Below are 19,467 nucleotides of genomic sequence, written 5' to 3' on the forward strand. Positions count from 1 at the left end.
CCTCAGATGAATTTACTCTGTGTGAAGTTATCCTCTCAGAATAAGGGAGCAGGGAAGAGATTGCTTCTGAGTGAGGGCAGATGCTTCTTTCCTGTCTGGATTGAAAGTATAATAGCAAGGAGAGAGGAGGTGAGGTACATGAGTCACCTTGCCCATCTGCAGTCCGCCCTGGAGACTCTTATTCTACTGACTCACCCCTAGCCAGGAGTGGTGTCATCCTGAGCAGCAGCTTGTGCCACATTACAGGTGAGACCTGTCATTCAAGATGCAGACTGGGATGTAAAGCAGGCTGTGTCACACCCATCCAAATCTTTGGGGCATCTACGATGACCATGCGAATATGTCTCCACACCTCTGTAGGGACCGCAACTGACCAAGGGCTCAGCTGACCAAGGGCTCAGCTGCGATGCTCTGAGATCTGTCTGCATTTGTAGGTAGCAAGCTTCCTACAGGCTGCTAATGGTCCACTCCTGGGAGACATGGGACTTCTCCGATGGATGACTGGCTCAAGGACACCCCACTGGCTTCACTGAAGCTCTGCTCAGCAGTTTAGGAAACCCTTCCTTCCTTCCTTCCTTCCTTCCTTCCTTCCTTCCTTCCTTCCTTCCTTCCTTCCTTCCTTCCTTCCTTCCTTCCTATCATTCTAGCAGATAGTACAGGAAGGAATAAAGGGGCTGAGGGAAGAGGACATGCTGGAAGGGCTCTTTAAGGCCAAAAGACCCACCACAGAATACATCCCATGAAAGGGCACAGAGGACACACCATTCACCAAGCCATCCACATTCGCTGGTGGGAGAAATACCAACATCTCTAAGGCCAGGGATGATGGATGGAGAGAGATGGTTACAAACTGAGTTTGTTAACATCCGTGGGGAGAGAGAGGCCAGGAGGTAGCTCTTAACTGCCAGAAGCCAACAGGCCATAGTTACCTTTCCCAAAGGCAAGGTTGGAGGGCAGTCATAATGGGCTTTACCAGTAAGAAGTTATGAAGATGGTTAATGGTGTCAGTTTTGCACCTAGGGGCAAAATAGGCAGACAGTTGTTGGCAAGGCTGCTCCTTAGCATCTATAATGGGTGAGTAAACTTTTAAGGTAAAGGGCTAGATAGTAAATTTCAAAAGGGCTAGATAGTAAGTGAAATGGCCTGTTTCTGACTCCTCGTAGGGCTATCATTTCCCATCCTCTGAAGTGCACGCATCTTACTGAGACCTCTGGCATACTAGCCCCCTCTCACTTGTCCTGTCCAATCAGCTTGATATCAGTGTAATGGACTGGTGTGATATTCTCTTGGCTATCTAAGTTCCAGCTCTCTCAGGCTGTATTATGGGAGGTGGGAGAGTTAACATAACCCTGAGGCAAACTGTAAATGAGTATTGTCTATTTTTCCTGCCCACAGAGCCTCAGCCAGCATTTCTACTGGAGGCTTAATGAATGTCTCATTCACTGGTATGGAGTCGCATATAGCAGAGCATCCAACCAGGAATCTACTTCAAGTAGAGGTGTGGGAGTGGGCCATGACCCTGGGATCCCCTGGCTGTGGCAGGTACTGCACCATCCAGAGCAAGAGCTGGTGAGTGGGAGGGGCTCCTTTGTAGCTGACGGCTGGCTCTCTGTCAGTGTGCGGTCCTTTCAGATACTTCTCCCCACACCTGCCTTAGTACCAGCAGCGAGCCCCACCATTCCCAGTCTCCGTTCCTTTGGCACTTTATGTCATGGTTACTTATTATTCCCCTTCATAACGTGATGTATAATGTGACAAACTGTGTCTCTACAAGAAAAATACAAACCCATTGAGGACAGGAACTGCGTCTTATCCATCTTCTTGTCCCTATGGCTTAGCATTATGTCTTTCACCCAATAAAATTGTGTTGGGTTTAACAGAATGGTGTAAGACCAAAAGAGAGTTAGAACAGGCTGCTTCAAACACTTAAAAATCCAGTAAATTTATAACTCACATTTTATAAGCACCTGGAGGGCTAGTATTCGATGAAAAACTCAGGAGTTGGGGAGAGTATGAGGATCTAAGGAGTAAGTAGCAATTCTACTAGTTCATCTGTCTCTTTTCTATGCATGTTTTGAAAACACAGTTAAAGTCCATCCAGAGGCGAGCTCTGGGAGGCTATGAAGTTGCACAGCTGAGGTTCTGGGCACTTAGCATTTTTCTGGGGAGCCTGGTGGTATTTTTGAGGCAGGAGGAACACCGACAAGCATTTATTTGCCCTGGAGGATAGATTGGGGCCTCCCCCACTGTTTACTTCATCTCTTGGGAATAAACTCCCACTCTCAGGTTGTTTTTATGTCTAAGGGGCACTTTGCAGTGCAGTACATCTGCCTATACAGTAAATAGTCAGCATTTCTACATCTCAAATAACTCCCATTTTTGAGAAATTAGATCTAATATTCATACACCAGCTCCAATATTTATACTGTTGTGTTTATCTTAGGACAGGCATATTGAACTTTTTTGTCTTCAGGACCTAGTATAACATTAGATAACAATAATAACTATAATCCTGTAGTTACTTTAGTAATTACCATTTATTACCTACCATTTACTGAATACTTATTCTATGTCAGGTATAGTATATATTAGTGCTGTAGAGCAAGGGTGTGGCGCAGGCAGGCTCAGACTCCATCCAGAGGGGTCTCCCAGGGTGCAGGAAAAATAGCGAATCTGGAATCAAGTCTTTCTCAGAAACTTAGTTTCAAACTCAGTTTTGGCCAATTCTTTTTGCCTAAATTTTCTCATCTATAAAAGAGATGAAATGTGTCCTTCTACCTCGAGGATATACTAGAAGAATAAACACTACGATGCTGGCCTTTGGCATAGATTTGGTCACTGGACACGCCCCCTGAGGACCTGAATTCTTACTCCCTTTGTATTTGTGTTGCTCTCTAAAGTCATTTGTGAAGGCAGTGGGAGTATTCTGGGGTTGGCCAGACTTTTCCTGCTAAAAGATGGTGTTGTGATTTCTGCTTTTTGATTCTGCAAAGCTAGCTGTCCTGATTCCTGTCCACTTTTCCTGCCATCATTACTCCATCATTTTGATGGTTCTGTGAACCCCTGAGAGCCTTTAATATCCCTTTTCTACGTAAGTTATCCAGAGCGGTTTCTTGCTTGCAACCAAGAATGCTGATGGGATAGAGTCTTTGTAGTGAAGCACCTTCATATACATTAGTGATTGTGGTCTGAAAAACAACTTCATCTTCTAGTATGTAACAGATGAGGAAATTCTAGTTACCCTATAGGCTGACAGTGATTTTAGTTATTATTTGACATGCAGAATGGTTGTGAGAAAAACAGCACATTTAGGAGGTGTTGGGACTGCCTTTAAAAAATATGGCATAGCTTTTTCATGAAGATGGTGCCAAAAGTGAAGAAGGAAACCCCTGTCCCTCCCAAAGCCGAATCCAAAGCAAATGCTTTGAAAGCAAAGAAAGCAGAGCTGAAAGGCATCCACAGCCACAAAAAAGGAAGATCAGCATATCACCCACCTTCCGAAGGCCCAAGACACTGCGGCTCAGAAGGCAGCCCAAATATCCTCGGAAGAGCACCCCAGGAGAAACAAGCTCGACCACTCTGCCATCATCAAGTTCCCCCTGACGACTTACTCAGCCATGAAGAAGATAGAAGACAACATACACTTGTGTTCATTGTGGATGTCAAGGCCAACACGCACCAGATCCGACAGGCTGGGAAGAAGCTCTGTGACATTGACAAGGCCAAGGTCAACACCCTGATCAGGCCTGATGGAGAGAAGAAGGCATGTGTTTGACGGGTTCCTGACTAGGATGCTTTGGATGTTGCCAACAAAATTGGGATTATTTAAATAGTCCAGCTGGCTAATTCTAAGTATAAAAAGTTTTCACTGTAAAAAAAAATAATCTGGCATAATACACAATCATCATGCCATTTGCCCACCCATCTCTGGTTCTGAGACTGCCTGGTGGTCTGGCAGGCTGAACACTGTGTGTGCTGCTTGGTCCCTTTAGTAGGGGCATAGTAGGAACTCAACCCACAAGTCTCCCTGCAGCTCCTCAGAAGCTGGTGTCACCTTAGCTGGGCTGCTCTCTGAGCTGGGGAGAGTTTGCTGTGGCCAGGGGTGAACTGCTTCTGTACCTACTCACTCACCCAGGGGAGAATTTGCGACAGGGAAGGGGTGGGGGAAGGGGCTTGCTGATTGGGTAAAGCAGAGGGTACTGTTGAAAGTTGCATGCCTGCAGGAACAGTCTCTTTACCTTGTGGTTTCACCTGCCCTCTGTTCTTCAGGGGGTCCCTTTCTCTGTTCCATGCCCTAGTCCCATGCATTTCTGTTGCCAGCCCTACCTGCTCAGAGTCTGCATGGCGTCTTCCCAGAGCCCTGCTGATTTGCTTTTCCTTCCCTAGGATGGTGAATTGGGGTGTGTTCCTTAATGCCAGCCCCTTCTATCATTTTCTTTCCCCACCTTTTTTAAAAATGATGTGTCTCCTAGTAATCCCATCTCCCCAGGTGTGCACTTTCACTACTCTGCAAGCCCCACATGGGTGGGTTAGGGTTTGTCAGCAGTATATGTATGACCAGGCAGCAGGCACAGGGCTTGCTTGACACGTAGCGGAATATCCATCAGATAGGTGAAAGAGCAACTGCGCGAGTAAGTAAACTCTCAGCCCTCTTCCTGGCTGTCTGATGTTACAGTCCCCACTTTTCACAGAAGAAGGAAGGGTCTTAGGTGAGATAATAGAATGAATACATGTAGAAGTCCCCAGTATGTGAGATAAGCTCAGGACACATTTCTTAACTGAATCTGATTCCACACCCGCCAACCTCAAACCATCCAGCAAACAGCACATCTCCTGTGATTCTTTCTTGCCTGCAGCCTTCCCTTCTAAACCAGGGCTGCTTCACTGGGATGGGGAGGGTAATGGGACTGGGATGTGGGGTGGGGCATTTTTGTTTGTCAGGATGATTGGAACATAATCTATTGGCCTTTAGATGGTGGGAGCCAGGGATGCCAACATCCTGTGCTGTGTGGACAGTGCCATACAATAATTAATTGTCATGAGTCCTGCATGATTCCTGGTTTCCCCAGCTCTTGCCCCAAGTCAAGTATGAAAAAACTTTTTTTTTTTTTTTTAAAATAAATTGGATGTTAGCTCAGATAATTACAAATATTCAATATTGCATGGCTCTAATATACTGAAATTTCCAGGAATGCATCAGTTGGAAAAACAGGGATTATTTTGTTCAGAGCTTCTTTACCAGAGTTGTTTCCCATTTCAGAAAATCATGTCACAGAAGCAATGCTGCAGGTGGAACTGAGTTGCCAACAAAAGTCTACAGTCTGCATTTGTAGCTACTGTGTTCATAGTGACTTTATCATAGATGCAGGCGGTCCCTCTGATTGAAGATAGAAAACGTTGCTTGGAACAAAAAAAATTTTAAAATCATTCAAAAGTCACCAAAACAAAATAGATGTAAAAGAAATGTAAACATACTTTCAAGGGTTGTTTTGGGGGAAAGTTTGTAACACGTGAAGTTACTAATAAGGCTTAAAATTGCAGTAAGACTTTTGGGACAGCCTGTATTTATTATTGAAAGGGGCTGTTGGATCTGATATTGTGGAGAACCATTTACTTACACTCACCTAGAAAGAGCAGCCAGTTGAAAAATGTGGTCATGAAAGTAGGACGTGTGGAGGGCAGTGGCTGAAAGCCAACAGACCCTGGCCTTACCCCTGCGCTTACCAAAGCGAGTCCCTGGGCTTCTCCGAGTCTTGGCTGTCTTATCTGTGAAATGAGTGCGGGAACAGCAATCTCCCCGGGCAGTCGTGGAAACCAGGTGAGACGCACAGGACGGCTCTGGAGGACCCGATACAAACTATTAATCGTAGCGCTTCTATCCACAGGTCTGCCTGCACCTTTGCCCACTCATTGCTGTTGCTACCCCGCTGGGCGAAGGGGACAGCGACAGTTGGCCTCCTAGCCCTCCGCTGTCGCGCCCCAGGGCGCCCGGCCATTCTCCGGGGTGTGCTGGGAGGAGAGGGCGAGTCTGACCAGTGGGCAGCGCTCGGGCCGGCTGGACCCGCGTCTCTGCTCCGCCCTCTGTGTGCTCATAAAGCCCGGGTGTAACCTGTACTTGGCCTTGGTGCCCGGGCAGCGACGCCGGGCGGGGCAGCGGCGGAACCTTTCCGGACTTTTCTTGGGGTGAGCCTCGCTCTCCCCGCCTCCAAGTCTCCGCCGGGGGCCGGGCGGGCGGGGCCCCAGCAAAGGCCGGGAGCCCGGGCTGGGAGCGGCAGGTTTTGCTGGGCTCACAGCTGTGGCGGGAGGCTACGCTCGCCGCTAGGTAAGAGGCATCGGGAGGCCGATCCCCGGCCCTCGGCCAGTGGGCGGAGGAGCGGTCGGGTACAGAGAGTACCCCTGAGGCTGGTAGTTGGCTTAACTCTGCTCCCGCAGCTGGGACCCCGCGGACCCTTACCCCGGCTTCCGTCCCGCTCCAGACTTTCCTTCCCCACCCCGCACCGCAGCTCTTTGCTGCTCTTGTCTGGAACCTGGGTCTTGGGATTCTTGCTTCCTTCTCCGAGTGTCGGGCCTCCGGGGCGCGCAGAGGTCCAGCTGCGAGGGGCGGTTAAAAACCGCAGTATCCGTTTTGGTGGTGGGCATTTCTGGCGCCTTTCACTTGTTGACTGTGACACTCAGCACGGTCCCTGGGCGTGGTGGGGTGCTCAGCCTCCGGGGTCAGAGGTTGACGTCAGTCTGTCTGCCCACAGCGGGGACACATTGATCCACCGCCAGTGCGCGTGGTTCAGAGGTGCACTCGAGTCAGCTGCGGCTGCGATCAGCAGAGAAGAGCATTTAGGGCACGTACTGAACAGGAAGAGGCGGAAAGGGGAGAAAGAAAGGGTCCTCTGGTGGAGTTGTGGTTCCTTTTCTTTCCTCTTTATGTCTTTTTAAAAATCCCGACCTACCTTCTTGCTCAAAGACACAGTGAGCCGAACCTTTGGATTTGTCTGGGCTGCTATAACGTAGGGTTCTGACCCATTTTTGTGCCTTGTACCCCTTTGGCAGTTCTTGGAAGACTAAGGACCCCTTCTTAGTACAATACTTTTAAAGATGTAAAATAAAAGGCACAGTATTATAAATTCCAATTCCAAAACACTTGTCAAATATTAAAAGAATTTATGGTATAATTATAAGCAATATATATGCCTTTAAAAATAATGCATTAAATAACAAGATCTAGCAGTGGATTTACTAGCTACCATAATTTTGAAGTAGTAACAGCATAAACAATATTTCAAGGTATAGGGAACACCTGTAATATAAGAAAATGTCTGTGATTTCCTTGGTGACAAAGTAATAGATACTGCTAAATACTGCCATGGTTTGTTGTCTGTATAAACAATGAAGAAAGTGTTAAATTTCAGTTAGAAGTTAATGAAAATAAAGATGTGAAAAACTGTTTTTCCATCTCTGTTCATGAGCCCCAGGTTAAGATCCCCTCAGAGTGGAAAGGGCACTGCCTAGGAAGTCAGGTGACATGGCTTCCGGTCTTGACACTTCCATTGACCAGCAGTGTGAGCTTGGCTTTTGAACTTCTTTGTGTGTTGGCTTCCTCTCTGTACAGTGGAGATAATTATGCTTTACCATGTATTTCAAGCACCCCAGCACTGCCTTGCACAGAGGGGTAAGATAAGTACTATTCATTAGAACTTGTTTGTCTCCCTTACTGGACTGCAAGCTTATGGCCATCACCGTTGTATCTCCAATCCTGGTGCATGGAATATACTCAATAAATATTTTTTTGAATGAATAAGTGGATTGGACTGGGTTGCTTGTGGTTACATCTGAAAAAATTCATCAAAGAGACAGCTGGTGCTTTGAGAAATAACTGTTTAAAATTTGGGATTTTTTTTTTTTTAAATTGGCTGACCAAATATATAAACACATTTGGAGCTGAAGTGCTTGAAATGTTGGTCATGGCCCATGGCTTTGTGTGTCGGGGTCTGTGTGGCTGGTGTTCTGCCAGAGAAAAATGAAAGTGAGGATTCCTTTGCTGAACAAGTTCTCCATCTTGCCTGTGTCCAGGTTTATTCATCTGTTAGATTGTAACACAGGAAGTGTCATATGAGGGAATGGAGACAGACCCATGTTGAAGCATGTCTGGGCATAGATGCACATTTTTCTTTTTAGCTTTCCCTGTCCTACCACCCACTGTGATATAACTCCTCTTTGACCCTGAAGATTTGGTACATAGGAGTGGTTGGGGTAAATTGCTAGAAGCTGCCCAGGCTAGGACTGAAGCCAATTTGTGGTTTTTTAATTCCCAGCCTTTAAAAGTCTGTGTAATTCAACAATTGTGGATGTTAATAAGAAGAAGGAAAGTATGTTCAGCCACCCGTCTCTGTGATTCCCCCAAAGTGCTGCACTGAGGCAGGAAGATAGGGAGAGAACTTTGTAAAGAACATGAAATTTAGAACAAACTGGGGTTATCTATGCCTCTAATTTTGGGAAGGGCAAATACTGGTGTTAAGAACTAAATTTTGTCCCCTCAAAATTCATATCTTGAAGCCCTAACCCCCAGTACCTTAGAATGTGACTGTTTGGAGATAGGGTCTTTTAAAAGGTAATTAAGGGTGAATGATGAAATCCTAATGGTGGAGCTGTAATCCAATTTGACTGGTGTCTTTCTAAGAAGAGGAAGAGACACCAGGAGGAGGCCTGGTTATATAAACACTTGTCATTCTTTACTGCAATAATTTCCAGTTCTGATCAGTCTGAGATGTTAGTAGAACAATTTGAGTACCTGCTTGTGAACCTCCACTTCCCTTTCCCCCTCATGTAGAGGATGACAGAGTTTTAGAAAAGGAAGGGACCTTTGAAGCCATCCGGTGCAATTCTTTATCTTTTGATGAAGAAAGCATGCCCCAGAATGGTTAAGGACGAGCCCTACCTGGGATGTGGACCTGGGTCTTCTGACTCCTAACACACCCTCAGACAAAGCTTCGGCAGGACTGGGAACTGTGTCATTTAGTCAGACATCGGGAGGACAGGATCTTAGGGAACCTGGCACACCTGTTACCTTGCCTGTCCTTCATTCTGTTCCTAACCACTAAAGGATTGAGTTTGGCATCTCTTCAATTATTGTCGAACAACAGATGTATAACTTGTAATGAAAGATTCTTTTCTCATTGCATTAAGACCTCAGGGAATAATATGCCTGACTAATTGGCCAGTCCTTGTGTATGAGGAAACCCCATCCACCCTTCAGAGTCCTTTTGTACGTGAGACTCTGAGTGGGAATCCCAGCTCTCCTGAGGCTGGTAAGTAATTTCATTGTGATCATTGAACAGAGTCAGGAGACAAGGCCTAGGCTGATCCCTGCTGTGTGACTGGGAACAAATTAATTCCACATGAGGCCTCCCTCTCCAGTGTGTTGTGTTCTATACTTTGGGGATCGGCACACATAAGCATATGCAGACATAGAAAGGACACTTTCAAAATGCTTGACTCCAGGCCAACTGTGAATGATGGAGTTGAAAGGGAGCTGAACTGTGATGCTTTATATGCTAGGACATAAGTGGTCAAGATCCCACTGGTTAAAGCAAGCAGAAAAACAAGGCACTTCCCCATGTATATAATTCAGTCAAAACCTTTAACTTTTAGTTGGAATAATTCAATTGCCTGACATTATTTCCTTTCCTGGAGCCACAATACGATAGTTTTCATTCTGTAAATATAATTCTTACTTTTTGCTCAGCAAATGTATGGCTTAGTGAAATTGTCAGACCTCTCTATTGTAAGGCTTCCTGATTGTAAAATGAGTTTAGGCTAGGGACAGTGGTAGGAAATTTCTCAGCAGCAAAGGGAGCCATGGTTTCATTGTAAAGTCCTCATTAGTAACTCTTAAATCGGTAACTCTTTAAAGAAAATTCCTGCAGTCTGCCCCAGAGAGTTAAGGAACTAAAGAACCCCAGTGTGGTTGTAAACCCTGAATCATCGAGGCGCTGTATACGATTGCGTTTCTGTTTCCTGGATGATTTGCTCCTGGTCCACTACCAAAGCCTTACTTCACAGCTTAATATTTAAACAAATATTTAATTATATTTTAACAGGTTCAGAGGTAGAGTTCCAACTGGGCCCTGCAGGACTAAATGAAGATTGTTCCATTTTCTTTATTTGTTAACGATACAGTAATCCAATTTCTGAACACGCCGGCAATGATAGCACTGCCATTACTCAAGAGCAGGTGTGCCAAGAGGAAGGGTGCAGCCTGCGCAACCCCTCCGTAGCACACCTCTCGTTCTATTCTCAGTTCCTTCTCTCTCACCCTGCTTTGGACCTTTACTGCACTTGGAGTAATCCAGTATTGTTACACCTTCTCTTTGTTATAGCCACTGGAACAAGGTCACAGTTCACAGTCTGCCTTCTTTATCCGCTATAGCTAATTTGTCACAGAGATTCCTTCAACATGTGTTGTGCATTTACGCCTCCACCTCTGTTCTCATTGTTTCCCCTAAGCCCTCGCTGGTGCTAGAATTTCTGAAACAGCCACTTAGTGGGTCTTCATATTCCTAATCATTCCTGTTACACAATAGACAGACTCTTTCTTTGTATTCATCACAGGCTCTGTAGTGCCCAGCACAAGGCCCGACACATAGTACACACTCAAAAATGCTGAACTTAACTGAATTGCTCCAATTCATCCTCTCAACTTTCCCCGGCGGGGGGGAGGGGGTGTCTTCAAAGACATCGGTTTTGTTAAGAACTTCTAAGGACTCTCATTGCCATTAGCAGGGATCATGAGCTCAAATGCAGGCCAGGGCCAAGCAGGTGACATAAATGAGTGGTATAGGCCGAGTGGGGTTGTGGGGAACGGGAACCTCCTGCAGGATCTAGATGGGCAGTGACTGCTTAGTTCCAGCCAAGTGTTCACATGTTCTGAGAAGGTGGGCCCGGTGTTGTCAGAAAGGCCAACAATCTAGACTTTTTTTGGTGAGATACCCAAAGTTTTCATGTTGGCACTAATTCAAAATTTAAGAAAATAGCACGAGCCAAACAAAACACAGCTCTGGTCTGCATTTGTCCTGCAGCTGGCTCCTGTGTGATCCCTAGACAGGATTATGATCGTTTAGGGTTAAGCTCCCAAACCACAACTTTGCTTACACATGCCTAGCCAATCTTATTTCACCCTCTTCCCGGTGGACGTCTGCTGTAGGCTGCCCTCCTCCTTGACCACAGTTACGCGATGCTCATTCTAGGTGATTCCACTTCCCAACCCTTAGACGACTCAAATGTCCCAAACAATTCTAGATAAGCCCTTGCCTTGACTGCTGTTTCTGCCCATGGAATTCCTCTCTCTTCAGCTGCCTGGATGACTTTTTTTTTCCTCCCAGGGCCCTTCCTGTCTCTCATCCAATCATTCTCTTTCTCCTGCCTCGGGTCTTATCTGAATCTTTATTTGTATTTCTAATGCTAGCACCTAATCAGACCCGTATCACCACTGCACCATCTGGACCACTGCCCTCGTCTCCTAACTGACTTCCAGGACTGGTTTTTTTTCTCCTCCAATTTAATTTGCTCCCTGACACTAGATGCATTGTCTCAAAGCCACCCCCTTTGTTCTCTGTCTTCTCATAACTTTGATTTTTTTCAATTCCCTAGCATGGCTCTTTATAATTGGGCTGGAATATTTTTTTTCTTGTCTACTTTTCTCAACATCAGTCAAATCTGGTTGAACGTCCATTGCCCAAACATACTCTGGGCCTTGCCATCTTAGTCAGGATCTCTGGGAAACAGTTGACACACTGGAACATGTTATTAAGAAAGGTTTAATGAAATAACTATTTACAAAGGGCAGGGTTAAAGGGAACCAATAAGAGTGATGAAGCAATTGTGTTGCTTTGGGGCTTGAAGAGGCAAGTAGAGGGAGTGACTACCATAGCCCCGAGAAAGAGCTGTAGCTGAGGAGAGGGCCACCCCACAGGAGCCAAGGCCTCTGGGATACAGCCTACAGCTGAGGCTCAGCAGCAGGGGTCTGAGGAATAAATATCCTAATTTTACTCTCTTTCCATTCTCCAATATACTGGTGCCTCCCCATTGGTGACCCCAACTGGAAGCCAGAGGACCAGCGGATGCCCACCTTACAGGTCAGCTCTCAGGGCTCACAGCAGGGCAGAGAAGGCTGGAGCGAGAGCTGGAGGGCAGTCGCCATCTCTTTGATTCATTTACTTCAGCTATTCTCTCCTCTTGGTGTACCTCCCATAGCATTTCCGCTGTCAAAATCCCACCAGTCCTTTATCTTCTGCTCTGTCTGTTTCACCAAGCTTTCATCGATTATTCCTTCTCTCATCAAAACACCTAAGATGTTGAGCTGATATTAATTACATTGTGCTTTGCTTCTGCTAGTTCAGTTTAAGATGAAATATACACCCAGATTTTTGGAAGCCAACCCCAACTCTCCTTCCACTAATCCAGAGATGATATAGGTGTTGGAAAATAAAGCTACTTCATTTTTTGCAACTGTTCCTGAAGAGGTGGCCAGAGAGATCTACATGGCAGAGGTTTTCTGCCTGCTATGCCAACTCTCTGGACCACCCCAGGGGATGACAAGAAGGGCCCAAATACTCCACGCGTGTCAGTGGGGCTAGACGGGACCAGAGTCTAGAACCAGAGGCTGAAACCACCAAGAGGTTTCAGTCTCTTTGGGAAAATAGATGCAACAAAATGCCAACAAATAACAGTGACCACAAGAAATTTCCAAGAAGGTCAAGATAGGTATAGGACTTGTAGAATCACCCTGGGCTGGAGGGACTAGAGAAGCTGTGACTTGGGCTGGACTTTGGGCCACGGCTAAGACAGGAAGCAAGAAAGAGCATTTCAGGAGGGATGAGGGGCTCATATGTACTCCATTCCACTAGGATGTAAGCTCTGTTAGCACAGGGATGTGACATGTTCACTGTTTTCCCCCCCAGCTCCTAGCACAGCACCTGGCACAGTGAAGGATCTCAATAACCGCTGTAGCCCGTTTGAGCTGCTATGAAAAATACGACAGACTGGGTACCTTATAAACAGTAGAAATTTATTTCTTACAGTTCTGGAGGCTGGGAAGTCCAAGGTCAAGGTGCCAGCATGGTTGGGCGAGGACCCTCTTCCCAGTTCATAGTTGATGCCTTTCCCTTGTATCCTCACACAGTAGAAGGGGTGCAGGATCTCTCTGGGGTCTCTTTTATAAGGACACTAATCCCATTCCTGAGGGCTCCACCCTCATGACCTACTCACCTCCCAAAGGCCCCACCTACTAATACCATCATATTGGTGGTTAGGATTTCAACATATGAATATCTTGGAGACACAATCATTCCGATCATTGAATGAATTAATAGATAGATGGATTTATTCACTACCTTTACATGTCAGATGTATGCACATGAATGAAGGTGCAACTTAATTCATTAAAAAACTATATTGAGTATGGAGGAAAACACAGAGCGCGAGATACAATTCAAGCTGGAAAGAGAGAGTGGTGCACACGTCTAACTGTCCTTACCATTCTAATATTTAAATTATACCTTTTAACATTAAAAAAACTTTCCCCTGAAATTTGGAGCACCTTATTCTTGGCCTACATTATCAGTAGCTGGCAAACTCTGCTGTTCTTCCCTTAGCACCTAAAGCTAATAGACTGGGAATGGGACCAGGACTGGGGTGGGGACATTTGTCCATTAGCACAGGTCCTTGTATGTAGTACTCAGTGAATACTTGTGGAAACATTCTTAGACACAACAGAATTGTGACCACGCAGATTGCATGTCACTCTATTCTTTCCGTAAATATATACTTAAACATTTAGCATTGCAAAATGTAATTTAATTTGCATTTGTATAGGAAATATGTAAATAAAAATATAGCTTCGGTTTGGTGTCCTGATTTCTGGTTCTGCAAATTTAGCCACTGTGTGATTGAGACCAGTTCAGTATAAGTATAAATCTTAATTTGCACATATATTTGTATGCTGTAGAAGATTCCTTCTTTAAACACCTTTCTGAGCACTTCTGGCTGATGATACTTTCCCTTCATCTAGGTTAACGGGTAAAAGAGATATGAAAACTTTCCTTGGTGGAGAAGCTATCTGAAGTTTCCATACAGCAGGTGATAGAGTGTGACAAAAGAAAGGAGGGCCGGAGGCTATATTCCTCCAGAGTAATTATTGCACTAAAAATTCATACTGTAGCTATGTTATTTAGTTGCAAGAATTTGGCCCACTCACCCATAATTATAACATTCTACAGTAATATGCAATTAAATTACTTTTAAAATGTCACTGGAAAGTTTAGTGGATATGTAAAAAGGAGCAGAACAAAAATTTGTTAAACATATAAAATCTTCCATCTGAACAGTCAGTGAATGCATTTTAATGTAGGTGAATTAAAATGTACCTGGGTTTTGTTTTAATCAGGTATGGGAAGGTAAACACACTGGGAGATGAATGTCAAGAAGGAAGATGGTTTTACTGAAGTTCCCTAGGAACAGGAGGCATAGTATCACGTTGGGCCACCTGGGAAGCCACAAGGTTGGTTAGGAGGCAGAAAATTTGAGGATAAAATTTGTGAGGCACAGGGAACAGGCTCAGCACGTTTGGGATTGGCTATTTTGAATACTTGTAGTGGGCTCTGGGGTAAGGGCTGCCCTAGTTGTCTGATATCTGACCTGGGATGGTTAGGGCAGAGGAATAACGCCTTCCGGAATGTAAAAGCCAGATGGAGGAAGTGACTCAAGTATGGGTCTGGGGCGGGTTGATTTACTTAAGAAAGATGTGCTCCCAGGCAAGTGGTTTACTGTCTTCAAGGAGTCAGCTATCCTTGGTGCAGTCTTTTAGGATTAACGAAGCCCCAAAATGTCAATCATACAACATAGAAAATTAAAAACATGGTTAACATGGTGGGACTCACAGTATTTCCAGTAAATTTTCATGAAGTGTCTCATACAGTGCCACTGATAAGTGCCATGAATATAACTGCGTATGTTACTCGCATGTACTTCAGATTAAGATGAGATCGTGTTAAGGAACCATAGTATTTATGGGGCAATATTTGGCATTTTCTTGGCATCCAAAGTGGTACTAATTTGGTCACAGTAAGTTTCTTTCCTGATTTGGACCTGTCCTTCTATAGCTTAAGTCAGAGGGTCTGACGGTCAATTTTCTGTGTCAACTTGACTGGGTCATGGTGTGTATTCTGGGCATGTCTATGAGAGTGTTTCTGGAAGAAGCTGGAGCCTGAGCTAAGCAGATTGCACTTTCCAATGTGGGTAGCCTCATCCAATCAGTTGAAGGTCTGAATAGAACAAAAAGACTGATCCTCCCACAAATAAGGGAGAATTCTTCCTGCCTGACTGCCTTCAGCTGGGATATTGGTTGTCTCCTGCCTTTGTACTTGAACTGAAATATCACTTCTTCCCGGGACTTGAGCCTGATGACTTTTGGACTGAAACCACACCACTGGCTCTCCTGAGTTTCCAGCTTGCTGACTGCTGGGCTTGAGACTTGTCAGCTTCCATACTGTGTGAGTCCATTCCCAGGAGTGTCCTCCATGTAACAGGGAAAGTGATGATGTTTGCTTTGATTTCTTCCCTCCCTCTCTTCCAGCTGCACCAGTTGAATCCTGGTTTTGTCCTTTATTTGCTGTGTGGCCTTAGGGATGAAACCAGTCTCCGCAGCCTCATTTTTCTTGTTGTAAAATGGGGATGATATGTCTTCCTCAAGTGTCTAGCATGGAGCCTGCCACCTAGGAATCTGGTGTAGGGCCGTGATGAGCCAGTTTTACAATAGGAATCAGGACCTAGCTTCAGATTGTTCAAAGTAGCCATGCTATGCTGTGAAGGGGTGCAAGGCAGATTAGCAAAGTTCGGGACTGGTGGAAGGAGGGACTGGCTAGTTCAGTTAGTCCTGGAGGGGCGGGCTACAGGTACCAGGGGTGGATTTGTGCAGAAGCAAATGAAGTTTGCTTCAGGGCCCCTGTGGGTGCAGGGAGTTCGACTTGTGCCAGGAGAGGAGGGGTAGCCAGGTTGTAACGGGGAAACATTCCTGTGTTTCTATTTCCGATAAATTGCCTAAAAGAGATCTCAGAAGAAAGAGTCTTGAATCTCCAAGGATTCAGACATTTATTGTGATGTATTTTCTCATTCGAAATTAATATTAACTGTTGTATCTAATTTTGTATTTATAATTTCAAATCCCTAAATTGTATAGGCTTCAATGCCCATAAAACCTGAATCTGCCCCTGCCTAGAGGCACCCCCTTCTTGGGGTAGCAGGTGTCTTTTGTCCTGCTGTGCCCAGCCCAGCAAAAAGGCCATCCCAAGATCAGGAGCTGGGAGAAGGTCAGACTGGGAGTCTCTCCACCTTGGAAGTGCTAGCTCCTGCTAATACTTGCATCGCTGCTCCAAATGGCATTCAGAAAAAGTTGCTATTCACAAAGAGGACTCATCATAGGGCTGGCCTTACTGCTGACTCATTGTGTGACCTTTGGAAGAGCACTTTGCCTCTCTGAGCCTTAGTTTCCCCATTTGTAAAGTGGTATCACTACCTCCAGTGTGGGCTCTGGGTGTGGGCCCCGTGAATTGTAAAGCTCTATGCACACGGGAGGGAAGTCGGATTGTAATTGTGTTGCTATTACTTGTATTTCTATTTTCTTGCTATTACTTGAAATATGTCCAGACCTTAACATTTCAGTGACTAAAGAGCACAGCCAGTGTCTACTCTGACTCACTGTTTTGATTTTTGTTTTTTGCTGTTTCATTCATTTAAACTTTTTATTGTGGAAACTTTCCAGTATATACAAAAATAGACTGCCAAAAGGAATGCTCATCTGTATCTATTAGTTGGCTTCAAATTATTATCAACTGATGGCCAATTTTGTGTCTTCTACACTCGAAACCTATTTCTACCTCCTGTAGTTTCAAGCAAATTCCAAATCATTTCAACTGTTAGAATTCCAGCATGTATTTATAAAAGATAAGGGCTCTTAAAAATTATATCAATGTAATTATTGTACCTCTCCACCACAAAAAAAGTCCAGATTTTCTTTTCAATTTACTTAGTAAGCTAAAATGTAATACTATATGCTTCCTCCCACCCCATCCCATGGGACTTAATCAAGCTACTTTACATGGAAATAAAATTCAGCTGGCAGGCATTTTGTCTGAATTTTCTCTGGGGTCTAACGCTATGAGATCTCAATTGAGGAGTCAGTTTGCGTTAAACTCTGCTACTTAAATTAGTGATGTGACCTTAGGCAAGTTCTCTAACCTTACGCTAAACCTTCATTTTGTAATCTGTAAAATGAAGATACTAACATCCCCTTATTAGCTATTATTATTATGACAGTTTCTCCCTAGTTTTTCCTACAAATCCTGTCTTCTGGAGGTAATTTGCTTGAGAGCTGTAATGGATGCTATAACCTTAGGGATGATTTAATTAAATTGCCTGGAAAGCCCAAGGGGGAGGAACTAGAGGAGGAGGAGGCTTCCGGGAGCCTCATCACCTGGGCACAAGGTGGAAGCTGGACCATGTTGTGTAGACAAGGCTCACTCGTGTCTCCGAGACTGAGACCCACAGGGATACAGACCAGTAAGACATAACAGCACAGAGTAAGCTTGGCCCAGAGGAGCCGGTGGCCCAGAGGTTGGGTGGGAGGAATGGGGTGGGTGGGGAAAGCTGGAGACTGTTCATTGTCTGTTTTCCTCTTTGATTTTGGAAGTTTTCTACAAAGGTTGTGTGTTAAAGGTTGGCCTGTGCTTATTGAAATCCAGAGCAAAGGGGGCCCAGCGTGGTGTAGGACTGAAATAAAACAATTGTGAACTATACAAAGACTCATTGTTTCCTCAAAAGCAAAAATAGCTGAAAGGTTGACTGCAGGTGTTGCTGGCTGATGGATCTTTCATTAAGAATGCTCTGAGTAATCCTTGCTTAGAGGCCAGCTTTATTTGAAGTAAGCCAGATGTCCTAGTTGACACCTGGTGAGTAGCAGGTAACGTGGTGTAAGATTAGGGAGCTTTTGACTTCAGGGGATCTGCGCTGTTTGTCCACGTAGGGCCACTGTGGGAAGGTGGGGAGTCCCAAAAGACTTGTCTAGACCAGGGCCTGGAGCCGGTGGCCAGTGATGTAAGTAGAAGACGCCCAGCAGGCTGTCTTTTCAGTCACCAGGGATTTTACTTCTCCAGTTAGACTACAGATAAAGCAACATGTTAATTTTGATCCTTTGAAGGGGGCACTCAATTGATTTAGGAGTAATTGATGTTTTTTCATCTAACTTAAAAGTATAACATTTAATTATAAATTGTATTGCATGTGCCACTTGTTAAATGAAAGTTATATTTTCCTTATTTATTGATTTAGAGGGTATGTATGTTTCTCCTTGTAAGAATGTAGAGATAAAGTGGCTACATTATTCTGTATCATTGGTAGTTAATTATTATTTCTTAACCTAAGAAGTAGATATGTTTCAAGCTACCTTCCAGAGAGACTAAGTCATATTAAATTTATGCTCCTTAGTTATTTTGTTGACAGTGGTTTTCTGTTTCTTTTCCGCTGACTTCAGAGTCAAGTTGACCTTTCTTAGCTTTTTTTTTGATTTGTGGTTAAGATTGTGTGACTGTTGTTTCCTTCAGTTATTTATTGTTGTTGTTGTTATCATTTTTGGTTGTTGCTGTAGACCTGGTTTAGGTCAATATCAGAAATGCCTGTTGGTTCCTGAGTGATGTTTTCTGACACTGATTCTAACTCCAAATGTATGATTTTTTCCGCATCAACCAGTTCTCCAGTGTGGTGTCCAAAAATTCAATTCAATTCAATTCTGATGTTAACTCCCAGAATTATCTGAGACACCGCAAGTTAAAGGTTCTGTCCCACAAGTCTGCTCCCACTATAGATACCAGCTGCAAATGGGGTCCCAGGCTACCTAAGCTTCTGCCTGGCTGACTATAAAATTGGGGTTTCCCAGGATACCCCTCAAGTTTGATAAGTTGCTAGAATATCACACAGAACTCAGGAAAACACTTTACTTATGAACCAGTTTATTATAAAGGATGCGACTCAGGAATGGTCAAATGCAAGAAATGCACAGGGCAGGGCATGGGAGGTGGGGTGGTACAGCATTTTCATGTCCCCTCTGGGTGTTTGATGCCACCCTCTCAGCACATCAATGTATTCATCAACCTGGAAGCTCTCAGGATCTGGTTGTTCAAGAATTTTCATAGCATTCAATCTCCAGCCAGCCTCTCCTTCCAGAGGCTAGGAGTGGGGCTGAAAGTTTGAAGCCTCTAGTCACATATTTGGTCGTTCTGATGATCAGCCTTCATCCTGAAGCTACCTAGGGATCCCACCTCAAGTCATCTCGTTGGCACAAACTCAGTTATGGACAAAAGGGGCTCATTATTATTATTATTTGTCATTGAATAACAACCTTTTACTACCGAAATTCCAAGGCTTTTA

At 44.7% G+C, this 19,467-nt stretch overlaps 1 protein-coding gene and 1 pseudogene across 2 annotated transcripts in view; both read left to right on the forward strand.

Moving 5' to 3' along the window:
* The first annotated feature begins 3,361 nt into the window (after positions 1-3,361).
* LOC148758664 (large ribosomal subunit protein uL23 pseudogene) lies at positions 3,362-3,775 on the forward strand (annotated as a pseudogene).
* Positions 3,776-6,040: 2,265 nt separating this feature from the next.
* The window catches only part of SQOR (sulfide quinone oxidoreductase), a 40,952-nt gene continuing 27,525 nt past the window's right edge, over positions 6,041-19,467 (forward strand). The window contains exon 1 of one of the 2 annotated variants that reach the window (XM_074327793.2): positions 6,041-6,183. The gene's annotated coding sequence lies outside the window, so the exon portion shown is untranslated. Of the gene's footprint in view, positions 6,323-19,467 lie in introns of both variants that reach the window. The other variant, XM_019756666.3, reaches the window with a different exon arrangement.

This window comes from Rhinolophus sinicus, chromosome 3, assembly GCF_057876585.1.
Source record: "Rhinolophus sinicus isolate RSI-liver-muscle chromosome 3, RSI-T2T, whole genome shotgun sequence".
Classification (NCBI taxonomy): Eukaryota; Metazoa; Chordata; class Mammalia; order Chiroptera; family Rhinolophidae; genus Rhinolophus; species Rhinolophus sinicus.